This window comes from Triticum aestivum, chromosome 3D (genome assembly GCF_018294505.1).
Source record: "Triticum aestivum cultivar Chinese Spring chromosome 3D, IWGSC CS RefSeq v2.1, whole genome shotgun sequence".
Taxonomy (NCBI): domain Eukaryota; kingdom Viridiplantae; phylum Streptophyta; class Magnoliopsida; order Poales; family Poaceae; genus Triticum; species Triticum aestivum.
Genome location: NC_057802.1, coordinates 455,579,908 through 455,587,319, shown reverse-complemented (window position 1 = coordinate 455,587,319; position 7,412 = coordinate 455,579,908).

The window sequence follows — 7,412 nt, the reverse complement described above, 5'->3', positions numbered from 1 at the left end:
GATAGATAATTTCTTATTGAGTGGCCCTCCATGCCGCATGTGCCTGATTTCCTTTTTGGCGGAACGGTTTCGGCGGTTGGAGAAAAATGACAGGCGCCGCTGCGCATGGGACCTTATTTAATTGTGGTATAAGGGTTGGTTAAGGCATGCTCAGTGTCTTCTAACCACAACTGCAAATGCACTTTTACTCCGTAGTTTATGAAGACTTGGGTTTCAATTTATGGTTGTGCCACGGTTTTAGTGCTGCCATCTGGGTTCTGGCTATGCAAATTGAGTATAAACTTGGTTCACGTAGTTCTTCAATGTTAGTTTTCTATAGTGTCGACGCCGGTATGACGAATAAGAGCATCTACAATAGGGCCCATCAAACCCTCTATATGTCCGGACGGATAGTTTGATCACTGCTCGATCATGAAAATGTCACCCAACCGGACCCTTCAAATCGATCATATACGTCTGGCCCATCATACCCTCCATATATCTGGACGGACAGTTCGATCATTGCTCGATCACGAAAATGCTACCCAACCAGACCCCTCAAATCGTTCATATACGTCTGGGTTGTCCGGCACCCCCACGCTCAGCCCATATGTGAGGCAGATATGAGGTTGCCCGGACGCGTCCGCCACATCTAACTGACAGGTGGGCCCCACGTGTCTGTCGGAAGGTCACAAGTCGGCATTCACGCCGCCGCTCCGGCGCGTCGCCCGAGGGGCCAACCCCGACTATTTAAGACGGATGGTGAGCCTCAACCCTAGCCAGTCCCATCTCATCTCTCTTCCTCCCGTCTGCTCCTCATTCCTCCCCGACCTCGCCATCCGCCGGTAGCCATGGTCCGCACCAAAATAACCTACTACGAAATGCTAACCCTGGAGCACCGGCGGAGATGTAGGCACGACGTGCCACTCACATTGCGGACGACCTGCCTCCGAACTCTCCAGAGGAGGAAGGCAATGCCGAAACAGGGGGAGGTGGAGGCATCAGACGAGGAGATGAAATAGGTGGAGGTGCCAAAGGAAGAGAAGGAGGGGGACGAGGCAGATCTGATGCCGAAGCAGGATGGATTCAGCATGGAGGACGCGCTGGCGGAGTTCGAGCTCACCCAAGCCGAGAAGGCGGCGGAGCAGTATGTCATCCTTGAGTCCATCCAGGACAAGCTGGTGGTGGCGGCGAACCACCGCTTCATCCATGAGGTGGATATGAAGCCTGAGCAGCTCTTTACGGATGAGGACAAGGAGGAGGCACCGGAATTTCGCCCAGTCGCCAATGACCGTGAGGCGGGCAGCTCCAGCAAGGAGATCATCCATATCGATGACGAGTAGCTACTTTGCTAGTCTTTCGATATGTGTGTAGATGAAATGTTACATTGCATGTAGTAGTATGGAAATGGGGCTTTTGGAAATGAGGAATATAGTTGCAATGGCTAAGATTTGAGGGGTGGCCCGGCACTGTCCACAGACGTAATGGGGCCCACATTTGTGAGCTGTGGTTATAGATGCTCCAAGGTCCCCTCGAGTCTCCCCATCTCGACAGTGTTCTCTGTGGCAGCGTTGATGGCTCACTGACGTATTTTCCTGTCGGCCGTTCTAACATATGAGGTTATGGTCTGCAGGGTTTGTTGGTGGAGCGTCTAATTATCTTTGCAAATTGGTCCTCTAGCTTCGTCTTCGTCGCGTCGGTGCGGGCTCCGGTGCTGGCGTGCTGCCCATGAGGAGTTATCCCTTGGATTTAAGTGGTGATAATTCGTTCTCCAAGGTGTGGGTCGGCATGACTGGTCTTGACTTTTTTCTGCGATCAACAACAAGCGGCGGCATGAATGCCGACTTGTGTCCTTCTAAATTAGGGACCGACGGTGCGTCATCATAATGAAGCAACATGTGATGACGTACCGTTGGTCCGTAATTTAGAAGGATGGCGAGTTGGATTCAACAATGAAGTGGCATGCGGCGGCACACCACCGGTACATTCGAAAGGATGAATATGGTCGATCCAACGACTTTACAACAAACAACAACAAAGCTTTAGTCTCAAAAAAGTTGGGATAGGCTAGAGCAGAAACCCAAAAGATATCGCAACCAACTCATGGTTCTCGCATGTGGATAGCTAGCTTCCGTGAACCCTGTCCATGGTTAATTAGTTCTTTTGTAATACTCCAGTCTTTCAGATCTCTCTTTACGGGCTCGTCCCCTGTCAAGCTCAGTCTACACCAACCTCTCTTGACACTATCAGCACCCTTTAGCCGTCTGCTATGCACCGAGCTTCTGGAAGCTTGCGCTGAATACGCGAAACCTGAAGGAAATATGCCCTAGAGGCAATAATAAAGTTGTTATTTATATTTCCTTATATCATGATAAATGTTTATTATTCATGCTAGAATTGTATTAACCGGAAACTTAATACATGTGTGAATACATAGACAAAACAGAGTGTCCCTAGTATGCCTCTACTTGACTAGCTCGTTAATCAAAGATGGTTATGTTTCCTCACCATAGACATGTGTTGTCATTTGATGAACGGGATCACATCATTAGAGAATGATGTGATGGACAAGACCCATCCGTTAGCTTAGCATTATGATCGTTGAGTTTTATTGCTATTGCTTTCTTCATGACTTATACAAATTCCTCTGACTATGAGATTATGCAACTCCCGAATACCGGAGGAACGCCTTGTGTGCTATCAAACGTCACAACGTAACTGGGTGATTATAAAGATGCTCTACAGGTGTCTCCAATGGTGTTTGTTTAGTTGACATAGATCGAGATTAGGATTTGTCACTCCGATTGTCGGAGAGGTATCTCTGGGCCCTCTCGGTAATGCACATCACTATAAGCCTTGCAAGCAATGTGACTAATAAGTTAGTTGCGGGATGATGCATTACAGAACGAGTAAAGAGACTTGCCGGTAACGAGATTGAACTAGGTATGATGATACCGATGATCGAATCTCGGGCAAGTAACATACCGATGACAAAGGGAACAAAGTATGTTGTTATGCGGTTTGACCGATAAAGATCTTCGTAGAATATGTGGGAGCCAATATGAACATCCAGGTTCCGCTATTGGTTATTGACCGGAGATGAGTCTCGGTCATGTCTACATAGTTCTCGAACCCGTAGGGTCCGCACGCTTAACGTTCGATGACGATTGGTATTATGAGTTTATGTGATTTCATGTACCGAAGGTTGTTCGGAGTCCCGGATGAGATGACGGACATGACGAGGAGTCTCGAAATGGTCGAGACATAAAGATCGATATATTGGAAGGCTATGTTCGGACATCGGAAAGGTTCTGAGTGGTTCAGGTATTTTTCGGAGTACCGGAGAATTACGGGAGTTCGCCGAGGGAAGTATTGGGCCTTCATGGGCCTAGTAGTGGAAGAGAGGAGGCAGGCCAAGGTGGGGTGCCCCCCTAGCCCAAACCGAATTGGACTAAGGGCCCCCCCTTTCCTTCTCTTCTTCCTCTCCTTCCTTTCTCTCCTACTTGGACTAGGAAAGGGGGAAACCTACTCCTACTAGGAGTAGGAATCCCCCCTTAGGGCACGCCCCTTGTGGCTGGCCCTCCTCCTCCTCCCCTCCTTTATATACGGGGGCGGGGGCACCCCATAGACACACAAGTTGATATTTAGCCGTGTGCGGTGCCCCCCTCCACAGTTTTCCACCTCGGTCTTATTGTCGTAGTGCTTAGGCGAAGCCCTACGTCGGTAACTTCGTCATCACCCTCACCACGCCGTCGTGCTGACAAAACTCTCCCTCGGCCTCAACTAGATCAAGAGTTCGAGGAACGTCACCGAGCTGAACGTGTGCAGGTCGCGGAGGTGCCATGCGTTCGGTACTTGGATCGGTTGGATCGCGAAGACGTTCGACTACATCAACCGCGTTAATAAACGCTTCCGCTTTCGGTCTACAGGGGTACGTAGACACACTCTCCTCGCTCGTTGCTATGCTTCTCCTAGATAGATCTTGCATGATCATAGCAACATTTTGAAATACTACGTTCCCCAACAGTGGCATCCGAGCCAGGTCTATGCGTAGATGTTATATGCACGAGTAGAACTCAAAGAGTTGTGGGCGATAATAGTCATACTACTTACCAGCATGTCATACTTTGATTCGGCGGTATTGTTAGATGAAGCGGCCCAGACCGACATTACATGACCGCGTTCATGAGACTGGTTCTACCGCCGTGCTTCGCACATATGTGGCTAGTGGGTGTCTGTTTCTCCAGCTTTAGTTAAATTGAGTTTGACTACGCCCGGTCCTCGTTGAAGGTTAAAACAGCACACTTGACGAAAAATTATTGTGGTTTTGATGCGTAGGTAAGAACAGTTCTTGCTAGAAGTCCGTAGCAGCCACGTAAAACTTGCAACAACAAAGTAGAGGACGTCTAACTTGTTTTTGCAGGGCTTGCTGTGATGTGATATGGTCAAGACGTGATGATATATAAATTGTTGTATGAGATGATCATGTTTTGTAACAGTTATCGGCAACTGGCAGGAGCCATATGGTTGTCGCTTTATTGTATGAAATGCAATAGCCATGTAATTGCTTTACTTTATCACTAAGCGGTAGCGATAGTCGTAGAAGCAATAGTTGGCGAGACGACAACGATGCTTCGATGGCGATCAACGTGTCAAGCCGGTGATAATGGTGATCATGACGGTGGTTTTGAGATGGAGATCAAAGGCACAAGATGATGATGGCCATATCATATCACTTATTTGATTGCATGTGATGTTTATCCTTTATGCATCTTATTTTGCTTAGTACGGCAGTAGCATTATAAGATGATCTCTCACTAAATTTCAAGGTATAAGTGTTCTCCCTGAGTATGCACCGTTGCGACAGTTTGTCGTGCCGAGACACCACGTGATGATCGGGTGTGATAAGCTCTACGTTCACATACAACAGGTGCAAGCCAGTTTTGCACATACATAATACTCGGGTTAAACTTGACGAGCCTAGCATATGCAGATATGGCCTCGGAACACTGAGACCGAAAGGTCGAGCGTGAATCATATAGTAGATATGATCAACATAGTGATGTTCACCATTGAAAACTACTCCATCTCACGTGATGATCGGACATGGTTTAGTTGATATGGATCACGTGATCACTTAGATGAAAAGAGGGATGTCTATCTAAGTGGGAGTTCTTAAGTAATATGATTAATTGAACTTTAATTTACCATGAACTTAGTCCTGATAGTATTTGCATAACTATGTTGTAGATAAATAGCTCGCGATGTAGCTCCCCGTTTACTTTTGATATGTTCCTAGAGAAAAACTATGTTGAAAGATGATAGTAGCAATGATGCGGACTAGGTCCGTGATCTGAGGATTATCCTCATTGCTACACAAAAGAATTATGTCCTTGATGCACCGCTAGGTGACAGACCTATTGCAGGAGCAGATAACAGACGCTATGAACGTTTGGCAAGCTCGGTATGATAACTACATGATAGTTTAGCGTGCCATGCTTTACGGCTTAGAACCGGGACTTCAAAAACATTTTGAACGCCACGGAGCATATAAGATGTTCCGAGAGCTGAAATTGATATTTCAGACTTATGCCCGAGTCGAGAGGTATGAGACCTCTGACAAGTACTTTGCCTACAAGATGGAGGAGAATAGCTCAACTAGTGAGCATGTGCTCAGATTGTCTGAGTACTACAATCGCTTGAATCAAGTGGGAGTTAATCTTCCAGATAAAATAGTGATTGACAGAGTTCTCTAGTCACTTTCACCAAGTTACTGGAACTTCGTGATGAACTATAATATGCAAGGGATGACGAAAACGATTCCCGAGCTCTTCGTGATGCTGAAATCGACGAAGGTAGAAATCAAGAAAAGCATCAAATGTTGATGGTTGACAAGACCACTAGTTTCAAGTAAAAGGGCAAGGGAAAGAAAGGGAACTTCAAGAAGAATGGCAAGCAAGTTGCCACTCCCATGAAGAAGCCCAAAGCTAGACCCAAGCCTGAAACTGAGTGCTTCTACTGCAAAGGAAATGGTCACTGGAAGCGGAACTGCCCCAAATACTTAGCGGATAAGAAGGATGGCAAAGTGAAAAAAAGTATATATGATATACATGTTATTGATGTGTACTTTACTAGTGTTCATAGTAGCCCCTGGGTATTTGATACTGGTTCAGTTGCTATGATTAGTAACTCGAAACAGGAGTTACAAAATGAACAAAAACTAGTTGAGGGCAAGGTGACGATGTGTGTTGGAAGTGATTCCAAGGTTGATAAGATCACCATCGCACACTCCCTTTACCTTCAGGATTAGTGTTGAACCTAAAATAAATGTTATTTGGTGTTTGCGTTGAGCATGAATATGATTGGATCATGTTTATTGCAATACGGTTATTCATTTAAGTCTAAGAATAATTGTTGTTCTGTTTACATGAATAAAACCTTCTACGGTCATACACTTAATATAAATGGTTTACTGAATCTCGATCGTAATGATACACATATTCATAATATTGATGCCAAAAGATGCAAAGTTGATAATGATAGTGCAACATATTTGTGGCACTGCCGTTTAGGTCATATTGGTGTAAAGCGCATGAAGAAACTCCATGCTGATGGGCTTTTGGAATCACTTGATTATGAATCACTTGATGCTTGCGAACCATGCCTCATGGGCAAGATGACTAAGACTCTGTTCTCCGGAACAATGGAGGGAGCAACAGACTTGTTGGAAATAATACATACTGATGTATGCGGTCCGCTGAGTGTTGAGGCTCGCGGTGGGTATCGTTATTTTCTAACTTTCACAGATGATTTGAGAATATATGGGTGTATCTACTTGATGAAACATAAAGTCTGAAACATTTGAAAAGTTCAAAGAATTTCAGAGTGAAGTGGAAAATCATCGTAACAACAAAATAAAGTTTCTACGATCTGATCGTGGAGGCAAATATTTGAGTTACGAGTTTGGTCTTCATTTGAAACAATGTGAAATAGTTTTGCAATTCACGCCACCTGGAACACCACAGCGTAATGGTGTGTCCGAACGTCGTACCCGTACTTTATTAGATACGGTGCGATCTATGATGTCTCTTACCGATTTACCACTATTGTCTTGGGGTTATGCATTAGAGACAGCTCCATTCACGTTAAATAGGGCACCATCTAAATCCATTGAGACGACACCGTATGAACTGTGGTTTGGCATGAAACCTAAGTTGTCGTTTCTTAAATTTTGGGTTGTGATGCTTATGTGAAAAAGCTTCAGCCTGATAAGCTCGAACCCAAATCGGAGAAGTGCGTCTTCATAGGATACCCAAAAGTAACTGTTGGGTACACCTTCTATCACAAATCCGAAGGCAAGATCCTTTCTAGAGAAGGAGTTTCTCTTGAAAGAAGTGAGTGGGAGGAATGTAGAACTTGATGAGGTAATTGTA